The sequence below is a fragment of the Manis pentadactyla genome, chromosome 1, assembly GCF_030020395.1.
Source record: "Manis pentadactyla isolate mManPen7 chromosome 1, mManPen7.hap1, whole genome shotgun sequence".
Classification (NCBI taxonomy): Eukaryota; Metazoa; Chordata; class Mammalia; order Pholidota; family Manidae; genus Manis; species Manis pentadactyla.
Genome location: NC_080019.1, coordinates 189909178 through 189930038, shown reverse-complemented (window position 1 = coordinate 189930038; position 20861 = coordinate 189909178). Strand labels below are relative to the sequence as shown.

At 44.0% G+C, this 20861-nt stretch overlaps 1 long non-coding RNA gene across 1 annotated transcript; it reads right to left on the bottom strand.

Moving 5' to 3' along the window:
* Nucleotides 1–8800: 8800 nt before the first annotated feature.
* Nucleotides 8801–19631, bottom strand: LOC130682991 (uncharacterized). The gene is made up of 4 exons (XR_008996522.1): nucleotides 19447–19631; nucleotides 19142–19259; nucleotides 10191–10454; nucleotides 8801–9463 (listed from the first exon to the last, which is right to left on the bottom strand). It is a non-coding gene; the product is annotated as an uncharacterized LOC130682991 (long non-coding RNA).
* Nucleotides 19632–20861: the final 1230 nt, after the last annotated feature.

Here is a 20861-nt window from a genome sequence, read left to right as displayed (position 1 = left end):
TTCTGCAGAATTGACTCCACCTGGTATTTCTACCAGATCTAACCGATCACATCAGGGATCTTGGCACAAGTCATTAGAACGAAGGAATTAACACTTCATATATACACAGCACTTTATATTCCTCAAAGCACTTTCACATAAGTTCCTTTGAGAAGATTATTATAACCCCCAGGTTAGAGAACAGGACCCTGAGGCATAGTATTAAGGGGCTGATTTGTGTCCCTCCCCCCCCAAAAAAATCCATATATTGCCTTGACACTGAGTACCTCAGAATATGACCCTATTTGGAGATAGTTTTTCAGAGGTAAGTAAAGTTAGATGAGATTATTACGGTGGCCCTAACCCAGTGTGACTGATGTTCTTATAAGAAGACAAGAGGACACAGACACACACACAGGGACAACCATGTGAGGACACAGGGAGAAGATGGCATATACACGCCCAGGAGAGAGGTCTCAGCGGAAGCCCACCCTGCCAACATCTTCATCTCACACTTCCAGCCTCCAGGACAGTGACAAAATAAATTGCTGTTGTTTAAGCAGCTACCCAGTCTCTGGTACTTTGTTACAGCAGTCCTCACTGACTAATACTCACAGGGTAGGCATGCAGCCCGTGCACAGAAGAGGCAGAGTTATACCCCCATTACTTGCTAGTCATGGTGTTCTTTCCCCTCCCAGCTGGCATGCACCTCTGCATGAATTAGGAAGAGGCACCACATTCCTCAAGATACGGTAGGGCTGTCTCCCAGAAAAGACCTAGGATGTTCTTAATGAGAATACTGTTCCTGCAGTTGCTTGGTGCCCGACTGGCACCACTGTACAGGGCAACCTAGAGCGGAAAGCATTTGGACACCCTCCATGGCAGAGGGTTGTACAGGCCACTGATCAGACTGAGGTTCTCCAAGCAACAGACACAGCCTATCTTGGGTCCAGGGGCTAAGATACGAGCCAGTGAGGTCTCACAGATCTGAACAGTGCCTGCATCAGTGGGGAGTCCTTTGGTGACCTCGGGAGCACTCCTAATGTGTAGTCAGAGTGGCTTGTGCACCCTGGCTTGTAGCAGCCCTTGCTTCCTAGCACATGACACTTTGTATTTTTTAAGTGCTATGAAATCTACAGCTAATTTATTAGGTTTGCTTTTTGCCTAAATAATCTGAGGTTTTGATTGAACGTTGACTCGGGTTGACTGGGCCAAATGTTATATATTATGCTGTAATTAGGTTACCTAAAAGTATTTTCAAAAGGGTGGTTTTTGAAACAAGAACAAGCCAAGGGAGGTGGCAGGGAGTGGTTGGTTTCTTGGCCATTGTCCCAACATCAGCCTTCTCATGAAACAAAAATCTGCCAAAAATAGTTTATATTTTTTCAGATAGTTAAAACAAATCACTAAAGGACTTCTAGGAAGCACAACTTCTTCTGTATCCTTTGAAGGAAAAGATTAAAGGCAATTTTTCTAATAGTAAGCAAAGAAAAAGGATCATATACAGTGACAATAACAGGGAGGGGACTCATATGAGAGAAGGTTTAAAGGCTGATGACAGTGCCGCGCACACTGGAAACCCTACGCTGTATTGGGTACATGGTGGGAAATGAGTGGTGTAAAAAATAGTTTTTTATTGGGCCAACACCATCTCTCAAAGAAGGAATTTCTTGTTTGAGAAAACAACAGTGGCACACTGGTAGATTACCATTTCCCCAAACTGGCCATTTCCCCTGGAAACTCAGGGGTCGCCATGGGTCCACACTGATGTGCAGGATGCAGCAGAAAGGATGCCACTGACTTCTGAAGCCAGGTAACAATGCTAGCGGGGGCTCCACTCGATGCTCAGCGTCCTTCAGTTGTCCCCTCCCCGCCCCTCCTCCTCTGGTGCATACCCTGAAACCCACCGCCAAGACCCAAGCCTGGCAGAGCTGCCCCGGCCCCAAGGCCACTGGGCACTGGGAGTCAGCAAAGATCAGGCTGGGTTGGTGTCGTCAGAAGGAATGGTGTTTCCGGGAGGACTGGGCTCCAGCTGGCCTGGAAGGGCCAGGGGGCTTCTGAGGAGTGGGAGGATTGCGAGAACAAGAGCCGTGAGAGGGAAGGGAGAAGCGCGTGTGCAGGGGACAGTGTGGAGGCCAGAGGAGGGTCCACATGGAAGGGATTCACCCCAAGATGAGGTGCACAAGTACGCACTCCACAGCTGCCTGTTTACCAACTAGGCTGGCCGGGCGCTCTGACGTGGCTCTGACTCATTCAGCACCTTAACTGGGGATTTCCCGCCCCAGGGGGTAGGTCCCACTGAGAGAGGCCAGGAGGAGCCCAGGGCTCTTCCTCTGAGATAGCCTAGCATCAATTCATTCAACAAGCACACCTCCCCTGGGCCAGGGGCACTCCCGGCACTGGGAATCCTGTGGCGATGGGGACAGCCGGGACCTCCCCTTGAGGCTCACATCCCATGACCCAGGAGGATCACGATGAACACCTGCATTTATGGTAGCAGATGGTGAGGGCTTGGCTTTGAGGGTGAGGGAAGAGAGGAATGAGGGTGAGAAATCAAGAAATGACTCGAGAATCAAGAAATGACATAGGAACAAATGGAGTGGCAGCTGGGCAGGCAGGACCCTGTCGGGACCACTCTGCCAGAATCAAATGAGGGTCTGTGGTTTACCTTGACATCTGTCAGTAATACTAATGATAGCCCCACTGCCCCAAGAAACCATTCCAGATGTTCGGTGCCATTTGCAAAAGATGGCCCAGCTCTGCTTGCTAAGAGCATTTATCAGCTGTTCACCCCACTGGGCTGGGCGATCTCCAAAGACAGACGCAGACACGTGGTGACCTTACGTATCAGGGCTCTGAGGACCCGGCAAGTCCCAGAGCTCATTGAACACGCTGTTCGCCCACTAGGGCTCCCACTCTCTATATAAGGCCGGCAGCCACGCACACATACAGACACAGAGTCATCAGCACGAGTTCGGTGTTGCTATCTTTGGAAGCAGTGCGTGTCATTTGAGTCCCACTGAGGGCATATCCACCTGTGGTTATCTTTTGGCAGGGCCTTAGCAAAGGCATGCACTTGCACATGCCACTCAAGCAGGAGGAATTCAGGCTTGTGGCCATGGAGCTCTGAAATGATCCTCCTCTTTTACGAACTTGGGAGGTAAGACTGGGTTCAGAGCTCAGCTCAACTTTCCGAGATTTTGCAGCAATGGTTCCTCAATTTTGATGCTTACAAATCAAGTAGGTATGTGTTGAAAATGCAGATCCCTAGGTCCAGAGACCTGGAGGTTCAGACTCAGTCTCTAAAAAGCTGGAATTCTGCAATTTACAGCTATCCTCCACCCCACCTACCCCCGCCAGGGGCTTCAGATGCGGGTGGTCCACAAGGCATGCTTTGGGAAACTGCTGGACTGTCGTACAAACTGAACAGTAGTGTTGGAGGCAAGTTTTTTGAAACAGCGCCTCCCAGGGAAAAGACACAGAACAGCTTCCTGCTAATGCTCAAGTGCAAACCCCTCTGAAGTTTAAACAAAGGGACTCTAGAGGAGATGCCGGATGGGTGGGGTGTATTTTCCAGCTCATCTTGGGGGTCCCAGGCTTTCCCTGTGAGATTCACCTTCCCCTTGGAGTTAGTTTTTGCTCCAATTTCCATGGTACCGTCAAAATTCCTACCTTAGATCAGTCTCTTTGCTCTTATCCCCTGAGTATAACCAAAATTAGCTGATATTTGCAAAAGAATATTAATAAAACTAAAGCTGCAGAAAACTAAGGGGAATCCTTATTGAAAATGCAAATAGCAACGAACATGCAACTTTCCAAAATGTAGGTTTCCAGTGCCAAGATTAGCATCTGCCAACACCGAGGGGGTGGGTGCCCCCCACCCCTGCCCCCAGTATCCGTGCTGCCTGGAGTCCTGACATTTTCCATCCCCATCCAGCACAACCCAGGCCGGAAATGGAAAGATGGTTCCTCCTCCACAGGCCCATGTTCCTGCCCACAGAGTGAGCCCAGCCATGCTGGTGCCACCCAAAGGGCTGTAGTCTCTCTGGCCCCAGGCTCCGGGCTCTGGGCTCCATAGGGATGCATTCCTGCAAATCCCATTCATCACACGTCATGGGAAGGCACAACAGACATGCCACGACAACCCACACACAGAGCCCTTCACACGCGTGTTCCCTGCAGAGCCACTCTGACAATCCATGAGATGCAGCATACGAAATGCATGAAACATTCTTAATTAGGATTGGTCCTTTGGATTTATGTCCGATAAAAAATATCACGCTCTCCAACCAGGAAATTGAAGTCCACCTCTCCCATTACACTCATCAGTGGCCCACTTCTGATACACGTCTTCCTGAATTCTTATCTTCATAACTAGTTCTTCACCTGTAGGAAGAGACCATGGACATAATGACTGTACTTCATAAAAGAAGAGCCGTGACAGGACAGAGCATCTGCGTAGATCTGTGAACTGATTTATGGGTAACATCATATATTCCATTAATGGGCAGCTGCATGCGGATGTTTAACAGAGCACCTTTACTGAAAAGAATCAGATCCCACGGAGTGGAGTCTGTCCTGGAAAATCTGGGATGTGTGGTTGCCGTAGTAATTGATGCCTCCTAGAACAAATCCATGCATGGCTAATTACAGCCTTCTATTTTTAAACTCATCTGCATTCTTCTCCCCCACCCCTACATTTCTCACACCACTTCAGCAGTAAAATACTATTACTGCTATCTGTACAGCCTGTGCCGATCTCAAAATAACTTGTTTCTAGTCAGCTTCTGCCTGCCTCGGGAGGCAGAGAAGCCTGCTCCCCCAGCACATGGAAGGCTACATAGGAAGCTTTGAATGACCTCCAAACACTACAATAGGAATGAAACAGCACACGGATTTCCAGGGTTACAGCCACTGTGAGCGCCAGGGTCCAGGGTCAGGTGGAGGGGATGCCTGCTGGGCTCTCAGCTCACCACCTCCCTGCAGGTCCAGGCCTCGCACTGCCTCATGGGAAACTCTTCGGTAGCAGCCACACAGGTGATGGCAGAGCAGCACAGAGGCCGACTCAGTGGTCAGCCCAGAGCCTATCAGACTGTGTCAACCATCCCATGGGTCGGGTCCAGGCCCAATACCCCCAACACAGCCTGGGGGAAGCTGCCCGCAGCCTTCCACTCTCTGTGTTTCCGACTGGCTGCCTGGCTGCCTGGGGGCCTGCTAACTCCATGTGAAGGCCTGTCTTTCCCACAGTGGGGCTGGGATGCTGTGGAAATAGATGAAGACCTCTCAATGAGAGCAAGCAGAGGCTTATTTATTCAGAGCTTGCAGTAGCAAGGGAGTCAGCCACCGTCACCTGCTGTATTTGTTTGCTAGGGCTGTCGTAACAAAGTGCCACAAACAGCAGAGATTTATTCTCTCACAGTTCTGGTGCCAGAAGTCTGAGCTCGCGGTATCCAACGAGTCATGCTTCCTCTGAAGGTGTGTGAGAGCATCTATTCCACGCCTTCCTCCTAGTTTCGGGGGCTTGCTGGCCATCTTTGGTGTTCCTGGACTTGTAAATGCATCGCTCGGGTCTCTGACACATAGTGTCCTCACTGTGTGCAGATCTGTGCCCAAATTTCACCCTTTTATAAGGATACCAGTCATGCTGGATTAGGGCCCTCCACTCCAATACAGCTGCATCTTAACTTGTTACATCTGCAATGACTCTATTTCCAAATAAGATCATATTCTGAGGTCCTAAGAATTAGGGCTCCAACACATGAATTTCTGGGGGACACAACTCAACCCATAACACTTACCCCTGCAGAGACTCAAAGGCAAGCAAGGCAGGGGTGCGGGGAAGCCTTATACTGGACAAGAGGGGAGCTTCAGGGGGGCCCTGGTGGGAGGCTGTGGGCACTGGGATGCTGGAGGCAGCCAGCTGGAAGCAGGCACCCTATGTGATTGGTTCTGAGTGCGGACTTAGCTCTCTCCGGTTGGTCCTGAGTTAGAATTAGGGGCAAAATTTAGGGAAGTCGGCAGCCATTGACCAAGCCCCAGCTGTTTGGGGCCAGTTGCTGCAGAGGTTCTGTCTTTATGTATATGGTTCTCACTGCTGCCCATTTGTCAGTCCTTCAGTACAACTGCCACCTCCTGCAGCCCTCAGGGTGCTGCTGGGGCTGGGGGCCTGGAAGGGCCTGGAGGGAGTCTAGGGCAGGTCTTCAAGGCCGAGCCCTGGAAAGTCTTAGGGCTCACAGCGCAGATCTGACCAGACCCTCACCCAGAGCAGAGACCAAACACCCAGGGGCCCCTTCTGCAATCTTCCCTCTATTACCACAAGGGTGAGCACAGGTGTATAGTGGACGGTGTAGGTACACTGACCAGAGAGCAGCCGTCCTCAGGCCTTTGGTCTTGGCATCCTGGAAGGACCCCAAAGAGCTTTCGATAGCTACCAATACTTCCCACATTAGAACCAAGAAACCTCTAAAATATTAAACCCATTACACATTAATGTACATAATTTTTATGAAAAATAAGTCATTTCCAAAAGAAAAACATGACAAAGGCAGCATTATTTTAAATGTTTGCATACCTCGAGTGTCTGGTTGAGTAGAAGCCAGCTGGACTCTCATGTCTGCTCCTGCGTTTAATTTGTTGTGATATCACACATCACGTAGCCTCTGGAAAACCCCACATTACAATCATGAGAGTGAACAAAAGCTAATAACATGGTAGAATTATCACGAAAAGCTGTTATGTGTGTGAGAGGGGGATCATAAACATCCCAGTCAAACACACTGAAGTCGCACAAGTTAGGAAAACGCCCCAAACCTGAGCAAAGAGATGTTTGAGACTTGGGTCAAAGTCAAGGACTTTCAATGTGTTAATCACCCACCTGAAGTCGCAAAGGCAAAAGAGCAGAAATGAAAAAATAAATAACACCCTGTTGTCTGTTAGTCCCATTTTTCCCCTAGTAGTTCCAAGAGTACCTGTGATTAGAGCCTGACTGAACTGATGGGTGCTGGGGAGCACGGCACCCCTGCCCGCACCAGTGCAGAGCCCTTGCTAGGCCGCCTGGCCAGGAGAGCTGACAGGCAGCCCCAGAGTGATCATGTGGGGGCATCTCTCTTTTCCAGACTTCTCTCCTCTTGGTCCCACCTTCTCTCCTTTTTCTTCTAACTTCTCTTGTCTTTTTCTCCTTTTCCTTCCCCCTCTGAATCTAATTACGCTGAATTATGGTTTACCTTAACGTTTAAGACAAGAGAAGCAGGCAACCAATGACTAGAGTAGTTTAAGACTAATGTCCTTCTTTAAAACAGTTGATTTTATGTGAATTTCACCTCAATTGAAAAAGATAAATGAATTCCTTTCAGCCAAGTTTAATTTTTAAATTTTTTAGTCCTATATAGTGTTTATTTTGGCCATTGATTTAGTAAGGAGGAGAGATCTGGAACCATTTCCATAAAATATAATATATGATACATGTGTTCATTTTTAAAGAAAAGTTGGTGAATCATGTAAAGTTTCCAGTGGTTATGCTCCAAATTATTTTAAAACATAAAGAACAGCAAATTAAATATGGATGCAATCATAGGGAATCAGAGATACTCAACTCAGTTTTGAAAATGCAAACTTACATATTAAGAAGTCACCTGCCTGATGGACCTGTCACCATGAAAAAAAAAGAAGCAGTGTACCTGTCTATCTCTATCCCAAAAGGCACAGTGACATACATGGTGAAGAACTGTCAGGGAAAGTAAACATACAGAAGGATGAAATTGGAAATTGGAAGTAACGGTCAGCTATGGCTATAATAACGCTGCATAACAAACAACCCCGACATGTGGTATCTTGTTCGGTCATGGTGTTGCAGATCAGTTGTGATTTGGCTGATCAAGGCTGCAGTTTGGCTTCCAGTCTCTTCCCCATATTCTCATGAATAACTGGCAGGAGCACAGGAGGCAAAGAAAACCAGACAGACACATTTAAGACCTCTATCTGTATCACATTTGCTAACATTCCACTGGCCAAAGCCAGCCAATGTGTCAGACCCAGTATCAGTGAGTATATTGTGTCCACAGTGAAAAGAGGATTATTCTGAACGATAATCCATGTTGTCAACTTGGGACAAGGAGAAGAGAGCAACCAAGATAAAATGTGTGGAACAGCATCTTTCAGAAAACTTGAAGTCATGTTGTTTGATTTAAAGTCTGGTATGAAAGAGACCCTGTAAGGGAACATTTTGGTAAGATTCTTCTAAAATAATAGATTCTTGTAAAAATGGGATTTATTTCTAACTCTGCATTTTGAAACACACATATTAAATTATAGCAAATAGAAAGAATGTACTTTTTGTAGGAAAACTCTAAATCAAGTCATGCTACCTAAGGACAGATGGTGAACAGAGGCTTTCCTCACTCATTCATTCATTTTTCATTTATGCTAGACTGTTCCTGGGTGACAGCCATGTGCCAGGTGCTATGCTGGGTTGTGGGGGACACAAGGGTGAAAAAGACACCCAGCCAAAAGCACTCACAGTCCAGTTGGGGAGGGAAAAAAATAAATAAATGCTCATAAATAACAAGAACTTGAAATAAAAAGTGATAAATGTCATTTTTTAACACAAAGATAAAAGGCTCTGGGGGTTCAGCAGAGGAATTATTACTTCCAAATACTGAATAATGGCAATATTGAGTTGACATGCTTGTAAGAAATTCATAGAACTTTCCAACCATAGAACAATTTGTCCAAACTCTTTATTTTACAGAAGAGGAAACTGAGATGTATTTCATCTTCTCTAAGAGAGATGAAATAAGTGATACAGGGACAAAATTTTTCTCTGCTTCTTTTCTAGGTTCTTGGCAGTTCTAATAACCAAATTGATATAAAACAAATTAACAGGAGAAAAGCAAACAAAAAGTTTAATAACACGTATGTCTCCATATACATGGGGGAGACCCAGGAAAATGTAGTAACTCTCCTAAATGGCAAAAGCCATCACCTTAAATACAATCTTCAGCTACAGACAAAGGAGGGTGGGGGCAGGGAGGCAGTTACCAGACCAGAGGTGAGCAGGGCAAGCACAGTAAACAGGGTCAGGCTGGTACCAGGTTTAAGCCCTGCCTTCTCCACTGGGAACAGTGCCCAGACATTTGGACATCTCCTCTTCCTGGTGCAGAGGGAGAAGCCCTTCCCGAAGGAGATTCCCCTTGCACGGCCTGCAAATGCCCCTTCCTACAGGGCAGCTTCCGCTCGGTGTTCAGAGCTCTGCCCGTGGCTCTGCTTCTCATCAGCCAGCCCAAAACAATCGATATGCCCAAGAGGTCCATTTTGGACTGGTATATTTTGTCCCCCTTCAGTCCCACCTTTGAAACTTCAAACAAGTTTCACAGTAGTCCAGAAGCTCAACTGACTGCTCCAACTCACTGAACGCATCACTCAGTCCCAAGATAGGTCAAGTTTCATTTCAGGAGGTGTTCTTTCAGGTGGGCTCCCAAAGTGAGGCCTATATTATACAGGAAATCAGTTATTTAATCAGTTTTGAGTCCAGGGGGCCGCCAGTCAAGATTTCTAGATGTCAGGGTGGAAGAATCTTCAGATAGTGAGAGCAGGCAGAGGAAATTTGACAGATTTTCCTGGTTTGCAGTTTAAATGTCTCTCATGATCTTTCTGAGTGCCCTGCACAGCAACAGGTATGAAGATTGTCTAAACATGAGCTGTTGTGGGGATTTGGCTGAAGTTAATATCAAAGTGTTAGTGTTCACATTCAATATGCAGAACTTTGGGGTAAAGGGCAGTTTTTGTTCTTAGTGATTCCAAGTCAAAATGTAGGAGAAAATTGGAAATGTTAGTTTGGAGATGTGTAGCCAAATATGTGAGGAAATTAGAAGAATTCAAGGTCCAGTCCATATTACAGTTAAATAACAGAACCTCAAAGACAACTAGAACCTAATATCCAAAAGTGTATATTATAGTTTCTATTGAAATGTAATTTTTCTCTGTATTATTACCATTTCTACCAAAAATAATTACAGTTAAACTAATTTGTTTGCAAAATAAGTCTAGTTTCAATAAACATGGCCTAATTATTTACACAGGTGCAACAAAAATAGCGATTGACCATATAAACTCTTCTAATCTGCTTTACTAGAACTTTTCAAAAAGAACCTTAAGTGGAACTATTAAAAGCCTCTCAAGGCTAGGAAACCAAGCGAAGAAATTTTCAGACTCACCTGCAATACCTATGGCTTTGGGTGAATTTTCTTCTCTTATCAAGGCCCCCAAATATTCTGAGGTTCCTGCACCTGAGTAACCTTCCGTACTTGATTAGTAAGGCTGCTGAAAACCATGCAATCAAGGCACCAGACCTATCTTCCCACGGGGTTTCATTGGCTCCATAAAGTCAACCTTGTTCTTTAAAGCTGTCTGGTCATATCTGTGTCCATGTACATCTCTCTCAAATGTGACAATCCAGTCAAAGCCTTGGTAATTGTGTCCTATCACAAGGAAAACAGATTCTTATTGAACTTATGCAAATAACTGTATTGACATGAAAATAAGAACATTCACTAAAAGTTTCCAAAATCTGGAGGGATCAGGTAGGAAAAAAAAGATAAATATTTCATCTTTGTTCACAAAGATATACTTTACTATGTTGCTCTAAGACATAGATAGCCCACTCAATGGTATGATCTGAAAGTTATAAGAAACTTGTTTTCAGAATTCTTTGCATGAATCTCACTAAAGATGAAGTCCTTTTGCAAAAACATGAGAGTAAAGAAATAACTGTAAAGGACAAAAGAATTTAAAATGGTCTTCGTTAAAGTCTGATGAGAGTTCATTATAATGCAGTTAACAAGGAAATTCCTTTATTTCTGTAACACACATTTTAAGATAATAATAATTAATAAGAATTACAAGTGAGAATGATGTCGTTCGAGGACATGCCAGATTTCTAGAAATTTCATATAATTTCTGGAACACCTAAATTAATAACATTTCCACAGATATCACAGATTATGAAATAATACTTAATTATCTACTTGACCAAAGTGGCAATAAAATATTTCAAAAGGCAAATACTGAAGGTTACACTGTCATGAGCAAAACTTAGCTCTTAATATTGAGAAGACTCAATTTTTCTAAGTAATCAAAGGCCTGATGATACAGAGCACAGAAAATCATTTTGATAAAACAAAATCTTTGCTTTCTAGGCAGATTACTTAAAAAGTAAAAAACCTTTCACAATCTCTTAACAAGAGCAGACCAAGAAAATGCGGTTCTTTTAGTAGACAAAAGAAAATCAAGTTTCAGTTTCACGTAAGTGTGCTACTGGTTTTAAAGAGTAATTTTATAACCCTTGTAATAAATTTCTTCAATTTTATCCAATTATACCACACAAAGTAAGATTCTCTCTCTTTCCAACTTTCTATACCATTTTTATTTCAGGAAAATTTTACTTTCTTCTTCCTTAACAAAAAACACATTTTCATAATTCATACCTTTTCTTACCCAAAAACATATCTTACTTTTCATGCATACAGTTTTCCTTCATTATTTCTAGTAGTGTTAATTACACATATTAATTAGAATTAGTAAACCTTAGAAACCTTAATTTCTAGTGAAACTAAGAAGTAAGCAATTGTGGGCTATTACACCAGCATTCTTTAGCTTAGCAAATTTATGCATACCTTTCATAATTTCTAAAAAACAGATGCCTTTTTCTTAATAGTACAAACTTTCAATGTGGCATAAGACATGTTTAATAAGAGACTCAAATATCTTTACTTCCCCTGTAATAAGAAGCCAAAAGAAGATAAACCTATATTCAGTAAACCATCTAGATATTCTATGAATTCTCCATCATTTAATTTAACTTAGCAAAACTTTAAAGTTTCAAGTTACCAAAGAGATTTGGGAAACTATTTTTAAATACACATACCATAAAATACAATTATTGCTAAATGTTTGCCTAAAAACTTTCATCCCACTTACATCTATCTAAATAATTTGCTCCTAACAGTTATGTTTAGATTACTCATGAAAACTTGATGAGACATCAGACAAAGCCAGCTATCACCCCAAGCTACTTTTCTTGCTGACAAATTTTGTAAGAGTATAACATGAATATGATTGTTAGGCTGGAGGAAGGAAAAACAAGGACATGCAAACAGAACAGAGAGATGCCATAGGGGGAGAACATACCAGACCCCAAGGTCTGTGCCTTACATGGAAAGGGGACAGCTCTCCCTGAATTCCATCCTTCTGATGTGCTAAGACCCGGATGTCAGCCTCCTCCCTCTCGGAAGGAAAAAAGTTTCTAGTTGTCTATTATGTCACCTTTAGCCAATCATACCTCTCCACGCCCCCTAGGACAGCTTGCCCACTCCTCCCCCTCCTAATCCCTTATAAGCCCCCACCTCCCTGACCGGGTGTGACTTCGCTGGCCTGTAGTACCCAGACGGTGGAACATCACCCGGGGGTGGCATTCAAATAAACTACCTGGCCCTTTGTTGCCTCTCTTCACCTGCTTATTTCGGCTAAAATTTATCTTACAATGATTAGTAAACCCAGGTAGCTGTTTATCTGCATTATATTTAATGCTGATAACTCTGAAGATTTACCTATTTTAATTAAACTGAAAAACTCCAACTGGCTTTTATTTACCAAAGATTATCCCAGATCACATGAACTTGAAAAACATTTGGGTGAGTTTCTGTATACCTGAGAGTTTTAGATTACCCAATCCTTAATTTATATAAGGATTTATTTGTTTTTTAGCCAATTACATAGAGTTCTTTACAAATTAATTTTGGCAATACAATTCAGAGGTTAAAAAATCACACATCTGGTGGGAATGTAAGTTAGTTCAACCATTGTGGAAAGCAGTATGGAGGTACATCAAAATGCTCAAAACAGACTTACCATTTGACCCAGGAATTGCACTCCTAGGAATTTACCCTAAGAACGCAGCAATCAAGTTTGAGAAAGACAGATGCACCCCTATGTTTATTGCAGCACTATTTACAATAGCCAAGAATTGGAAGCAACCTAAATGTCCATCAATAGATGAATAGATAAAGAAGATGTGGTACATATACACAATGGAATACTACTCAGCCATAAGAAAAGGGCAAATCCAACCATTTGCAGCAACATGGATGGAGCTGGAGGGTATTATGCTCAGTGAAACAAGCCAAGCAGGGAAAGAGAAATACCAAATGATTTCACTTATCTGTGGAATATAAGAACAAAGGAAAAACTGACGGAACAAAACAGCAGCAGAATCACAGAACTCAAGAATGGACTAACAGGTACCAAAGGGAAAGGGACTGGGGAGGATGGGTGTGTAGGGAGGGATAAGGGGGGGAGAAGTAGGGGGGTATTAAGATTAACATGCATGGGGGGGTAGGAGAAAAGGGAGGGCTGTACAACACAGAGAAGGCAAGTAGTGATTCTACAACATTTTGCTATGCTGATGGACAGTGACTGTAAAGGGGTTTATAGGGGAGACCTGATATAGGGGAGAGCCTAGTAAACATAATATTCGTCATGTAAGTGTAGATTAGTGATACCAAAAACAAAGCAAAAAAAAAAAAAAAAAAAGGCAGTTCCTGTGTGGTAACCTCCAACGAGTTCTACACAAGGGTATAAAGGGCATATAAAAGTGTAGGCAAAGGGTCTGTTTGTGTTTATACAGAGGATCAAAGCCTAATTGGGCTACCCCGAAAATGAACTAAGATACGATATGAAAAAGAACTTCCAACATCTGCACTCTCTGGAAGACTCATGCCAGAAGATGATCATCAAAAAACCCCAACAAAGATCCACGCACTGCTACAGCTGTAGATGCACTCATCCCACCAGTTCCTGGACTTGCCATGGGAATGAGGAAGGAGATATCTAAGCTGGCCTGTGCATACAGTAAAACAACAAATTTGACTGGATCTATACTGTTGGAACTCAGTCAAGAATTAGGAGAAGTGCAAATTGTAGCACTCCAAAATCTTACAACTACAGACTATTTACTGTTAAAAGAACATATGGCATGTGAACAGTCCCCAGGAATGGGTTGTTTTAATTTGTCTGATTTCTCTCAGACTGTTCAAGTTCAGTTGGACAATATCCACCATATCATAGATAAGTTTTCACAAATGCCTAAGGTGCCTAACTGGTTTTCTTGGTTTCACTGGAGATGGCTGGTAATTACAGATATGCTTTGGTTATGTAACTATACTCCTATTATGTTAATGTGTGTGCGCAATTTAAGTAGTAGCTTAAAACCTATACATGCTGAAGTTACTCTACAAGAAGATATGTCAAAGAAATAATCAATCTTCCCATGTTTTCTTCCGCCTGCTACTTCTATAGCTTTTCTTCTTCCTTCCTAATTACAACCCTTAAATAGAATTCGTGCCTCATATCAAATTTACTGAGTATCATAATTCTTCCAAGTGGTAAAGATACCTCAAGACAAATGCTGGGCATAGAAGCCACAGGGCATAAATATGCAAAGAAGTAAAAAGCTAACCTTTTCAAACAATAAGGCTTCCCTCTCACTTACCAACTTCACATTTCCCTGTATGGCCCCGGAAGATGACTGGTTAGCCAGAGACGGGTAAGATTCCTCAAGGGAGGAACAACCTAAGACAGGCACAGTCGCAGGGGGGCCATCAGGTGAGAAATTGGGGATCAACAGAGGTGAGGCTTAGAACCTCACCCCCCCTGTTCTGAGAGAAATCTTCTGCATACGTGGATGTTTTATTGCCCTGGTCTAGCTTGGATTAACACATAGTCTACAGGCACACACCTGATCATCTACATTTGCTCTCTTACAACACTAAACTATGTTTTCTACCTTTATCTTGTATCTACCTACCACTTCAGCATTTTATTAAAAATAATAATAATAAAGAGAGAAACGTGGTATCCACATATAAATCAAGTATAAAAACCAAATGAGTATTCATATTTGAACTGACTGTTTAGAGTTCATAATGCATGAGCAAAACCGAAAGTTTCTGTGATGACTGCCCTTGTACTGTTCACTATGTAACTTATTCATTATGTAAGAATTTGTTCTCCATGTAAGAACTTGTTTGTTATGCCTCAGAAGATTGGAGACTGACGAAAATTAGGCTTGGGGTGGATTAATGATTGTGCATTGAGCATTGACTCCCCTATACAGAATTTTATTGTCGTTAACAACCATTTGATCAATAAATATGAGAGATGCCCTCACAAAAAAAAAAAAAAGGACAGACTTCCAATGGTAAAATAAATAAGTAACCGGGATGTAATGTATAGCATAAGGAATATAGTCAAGATATTGTAACAGCTTGGTAGGGTGATAGCTGGAACCTAGAATTATGTATATAAATGTTTTACCACTGTGTTGTACACTTGAAACTAATGTAATGTAATACTGTGCGTCAACTACCCTTCAATAAAAAATAATTATTTAAAATAATTAATTAATTAATTAATTAATTTAAAAAAAATCACACATCTGTAACATATATATATAGACACACACAAACATACAGACACAAAGAGATCTTATAGCTTTTGTTTTAAAATTTTAACCATAAGACAGGTATGATAATGTAAACTTCACTAGTTTGTAGAAGGTCAGTCTGGCAGATGGAATAAATTAAAGTTACCTGCTTAGACAACTAAAACGTTTTCTACTAATTTCTGTAAAGAAGATATTCAAGATTTTTCATTAGCCCAATTTCTAAATACTCCCTTTTTTTCTCTCTCACTCTCTTCTGATGACAAAGACCTCCCTACAGTATGCATTTCATAGAGTGTCTCTTAGGTCCTAGAGAAGCCGGTGGGGGGGTGGTGGTAGAAAATCTACATCACAAAGGCACAGAGAAAGTGTCCAAGTTTTCTCCAGGATGGGGTCTCGGGGGCATATTTGCCTATTTTCAGAGGTTTAGGGTTATTTAAATGTTTCCTTTTTTCCCCTAAATGCAGGACAACTGTGTTCCAAGCCTCCCAATATGTACATGCATTTGAGATGAATAGGCAAGGTCTGGGGATTGGTAAATATAGGTGGCATCTGAATTGCTTCTAGAGCCATATTTCTGGTTTTACAGAGCTTTGCAAGACAAAGACCTTTGCAAGACAATTTCCAGCTCCCCAAAGAATTGAATTGCAGCCTAAATGGTATCAAAATGCTGATCCACCCATTGAACTACATTTTCTTTAATTTACTTCTTTATCTCAGGGACATATCCAACTAAGATAGAAATCAAAAGATTCTTTTTTTATGTCCTTGAACTTCAGGGTTTTGTGCACTAGGTCTTTTAAAAGTCTGTATAGAGCATTAAATGAAGACCTTCAGATGCTCTCCTTTCTGAGTGTATGATCCAACCTTGGACCAATTTACATTGAGTGGGAAAGCCTCTAATGTTGCTCTTATCAAGTCTTGAATATCATTCTCCAGTTGAGCCATTTCCTGGGATGGCCTCGGAGAGATTCTGGCCATTTGTTTCCTCTGGCGGGAGACCAGGGGAGTCTGCAGAAGGCTGAGAGGCTTGCTGATCACTACAGTATAACTGTGACTTGGAAGAATGCCCCTTAGCAGCCAATCTAGGTCCCTGTGAGTAGGGTCATAGAAGACCGCTGATCTTTCCAGCTCCTCTCAATTTGGTAGGATTCTCTGGGAACTGAAGCAGACGGGTTTTACAATTTAAAAGGTCTGCTGCTGTCCAGGGTGCATGACTTCTTTGTGGTAAGTGTCCTGGATTCATCCACAAAGAACATTTTATAGGCAGGTCTAAAGCCCTAGAAAGGAGGAGGAATCATAAGGGACAGCAAAGCAAACCCCATGGCCCATCTCTCATGTGCTTCTACACTCACTTCCTGGCTTTTAGTATTTGCATGAGTAATCTGTACATCCCTGGCCTCGAAATCAGGCTGGAGTGCTCTCCATAAATTTTGTAAAGAAAGGCATGTGAAAACAGGCAGCTGGCATTTTCTGGGGAAACTGGAAGAGTTTTGGGATCTGAGGGAATTTGCTGAGGTGATGGGGCTGGATTTTGAGTGGGGCCCAGAGATCCAAAAGATCTCTGGAGGGTTAGAAATGGGGACAGAGGACTGGGGACAAAGTCTGCATAAGAGGGTGGAGAAGGGGAATCTGTTAGATGTGGACTCTCATTTTCAATCCAAGTCTAATTTCTGTTCTTCCATCTTATTAAGGGGGTCTGTAAGGCTCACCGTTACACTTCCTCATGGCCGTTTTTACTACGGTCTTTCCATTGGTACCAGTAAGACAATTGTTTACAGGAGCAGAGCTCCCTCAAAAAATTTTCAAATATAGAAGTTTGTGCAATTCAAAGAATCCCTTGTCTGGCCACTTACAATTGGGATCATATTTTAATCTCAAACAGCTACTCAAACCAATAAGCCTTTTTATGGCTCAGTCATGGATGCAAGAGGTGTCCCCAAAGGAGGGTGAAAAGGATGCAGCCCTCATGACACCCAGAAAGCTCACATCCCGGTAGCCTAAGAAAACAAAGACTTCATCATCACAGGCAGCAGGAATGGTGGAGTGCAAATTCTGTGTCTGATTTCTCACGAGAACGGGATGGCTCCACTCACAGACCCACTCATCTGTGACACGAGGCAGGCACGACCGGAAGGGGACTCTTCCAGCACTGACCGGACAAAGGTCTCTTGCAAATCAGGACCACCACGACAAGCTTCCCAGAGAGCTGGCCCAGTTGGACAAAGAGAATACTGATGCCTGCTGCCCTTCCAGGATGTTACCTGTACTTCTGATCAATTAGAGGTTCCCATGACCCCCTCTGCCTTTGTATCCACAGCCTCATCCTACTGGCTGTCCACCAGTTGCATGATGGCACGTGCATTGTCCAGTTGCCAAAGACCAGAGAGAATATTCTCACCTGAGGTTTTCCTGTTATGCACACTCCACCCAGTTTTCCTTATATGCACACTCACAGTTCAGCTAAGCCTGGGATCTCTCAGGGCCAAACTAAGTGGCTTTATTGAGCAATTCTTGAATTAGGAAGCATCCTCTCTGGCAAGTAGAGAGATGCTCCAAAGGGCTGCTGAAGGGAAGAGGTTTTTAAAGGCAGGACAAGTGTCACTGGCTAATGCTCTGAGCAGGTCCAAAGTGTTTGCTTTGACCTGTTTCTATTTCAAAATCCTAAAGTTTCCAAAGCACCTGATGTTTTGGCAAAGTTGTTTTTCAGTCAAGTTCTAGGAAGAGATGTAATCAATCGCTCACTGCTCTAAACCAGTTTGGACCACACCACAGGAGCAATGCCTGCGTAGATGAACCAAAGAAGGGCTCGCGAGCTATCCCTTCCCCATCAGTAAATCCCCGCCAGGGGGCAGCTACAACGCGAACCAGCACACACGATGTGTGCAGAATAATGATCCGGTCATGCACCTGCGCTGACGTCACCTGCCTCTGCCTGTAGGGACAAAGCTTCCCTGCCTGAATACTCATCCCCGACCCCCATACATGAACCAACCCTCACTTGCTCGTGGAATCATGGGTTGGAGGGGCAATCCCCTGGGTCTCCTTATTTGCTGCAAATAAATTTACTCTGTGTGACAACTACTTCTGGGGAAGGTCTTTGATTTCAACTCACCAAGAAGTGAACTCATGTCAGTTTGGTAACACAAGGACATCACAAACAGAGAGAAGGATTTTTTCTGGTGAGGTCAGTTTCATGTGGGGGCAAAAGCGTCGTATCAGGTGGATTATTGCATCTTCGTTTGGTGGATGGTGAGAGCACATGTGACATTAACTTATCAATGCTGACTAGAAAATTCCTGACTGACTACATTTCTGGGGGAGGTTGAAGTGGCGATTAGGTTAGGTGACTCAGCCTAGCAGAAATGACCACCTATTGGGCCTATGATTCTCTTTTTAACATCCCTAAAAGGCATGCACCCTGAGTTGGGGATTTCTAGAGTTCTACATAGTACCTTGTTGCACAGAAATTTTCTTGAGGCGTGTGGGTGACCTCGTGTCCATCTGACCCGTTCTGTGACCAACTCACCCTAACACAGGGGCCTCGGGTTAAGATGCAAGCACTCTAACAAAAGTTTTTAAGTGCTTGACCCATGCCCCCCAGCTTTGCAGGTTTTCTTCCAAGACATCTCTTAGTAACAGCTTCAGCTCATGTGCACATGAGCCCACCTCAGAGTCGTCTAACAGATGCCTGTCTGGTGAGAACCGCGAACCCTCCAGTCCATGCAGCCGGCTCGAACCACAGGCGCACAGGGCCAGTCCTGGGTTCTTTCCTGTGGTTTCCCTCCTGTAACAGGTGACATAACAGGCAAAGACAAAGACAAACAGCGACCATCTCTGGGAGGAAAAGGATCAATAAAAACCAAAGGTGCTCAAAACAAATCTTTACCAGAATCGCTATATCCAAGGGACTAGTTCACAGATATTTTCTTCTGCTCATCTAAATTTAGAAAAAGGTGGGAAAGGGCTCTCACCACTGTTGCTTCCATGGGACCCAGGCAGAGATTCAGGAAACTGACATGCTAAGAATTCTGACCTTCTGCCTGCTTTTTGTCCAAGGTCCCCAGGTCTCAGCTCCAGCAGCCCCGGAGACGGCAGGGTCCAGCCAGGGAAGGACCATCCGGTTGCCAAAACCATAGGAGTGGAAAAGTTTTCCCGTCTTCCCTGTAAAACAAACAAAAGTTTAATAACACATATGTCTCCTGTATATATGAGGGAGACCCGGAAAAATGGAGTAACTCTCCCAAATGGCAAAAGCCATCACCTTAAATACCATCTTCAGCTAAAGACAGAAGAGGGTGGCGGCAGGGAGGCAGTTACCGGACTGGAGGTGAGCAGGGCAAGCACAGTAAACAGAGTCAGGCTGGTACCAGGTTTAAGCCCTGCCTTCTCCACTGGGAACAGTGCCCAGACATTTGGACATCTCCTCTTCCTGATGCAGAGGGAGAAGCCCTTCCCGATGGAGATTCCCCTTGCACGGCCTGCAAACGCCCCTTCCTACAGGGCAGCTTCCGCACCGTGTTCAGAGCTCCGCCTGTGGCTCTGCTTCTCATCAGCCAGCCCAAAACAATCTATGAGCTCAAGAGGCCCATTTTGGGGTGGCATCGTTTGCTCCCCTTTAGTGACATTCCTAAAAACACACCGCCCACAGTAACAGGGCTGCAAGTCAAACTCCATCTCACACACCCCTTTCAGGACTTTCTCCGCGCCGTCTTCTATGGCACCGTTTCTACAGCCTCTTCTGTGCAATGAAAAATGACTTGACTAAGAGGATGACATTTACAAGGCTGGGGAGATGCCTGAGAGTGAGAACGTGGTTAAATAAATACCAAGCTCATGAGATTGAGAACACAAGCAAGGAGACATCAGCCCCAAATGTACGACCTGCAAGCATTTCCCACACTCTCTCGGCCTTGTCTATGCACCCAGGCTCCTTGTTCTTTTACTGACAGACCCAGAAACACACTGGTCTTTTTTCAGGCATGAGGCGTGGAGATGTTTTGAGAGATCCAGCGTGTCTCTTGTTCTAAGAACCCTTTGAGGATGTGAGTTATGGGGCCTTTCCTCCCGCCTCGGTTCCTTTAACTTATGCTCATAGCTTGGCAAAGAACTCTTTAACTGCCTGGCCCATTCATCAGGCCAAGTCGTAAATTTCCTGCCTCATTGCCCTGTGGAGAAGCCGTCTGGAAGCTTTCCACGCTGAAGTAGTTGGGAACTTCCTCAAGATCAATGGTCTCACAGGGCAGCATCCGCCTGCTCTCCGGGCAGGGCAGCGCAGGGCACGCGCCACGGGCCTCCCTCCCTGGCTGTGTGTTCTAGGACGAGCCGCGGGATCACCCTGGGCTTCTCATCTGTGAAATGAGGGTAATCCTCCTCACCTCCCTGGAAT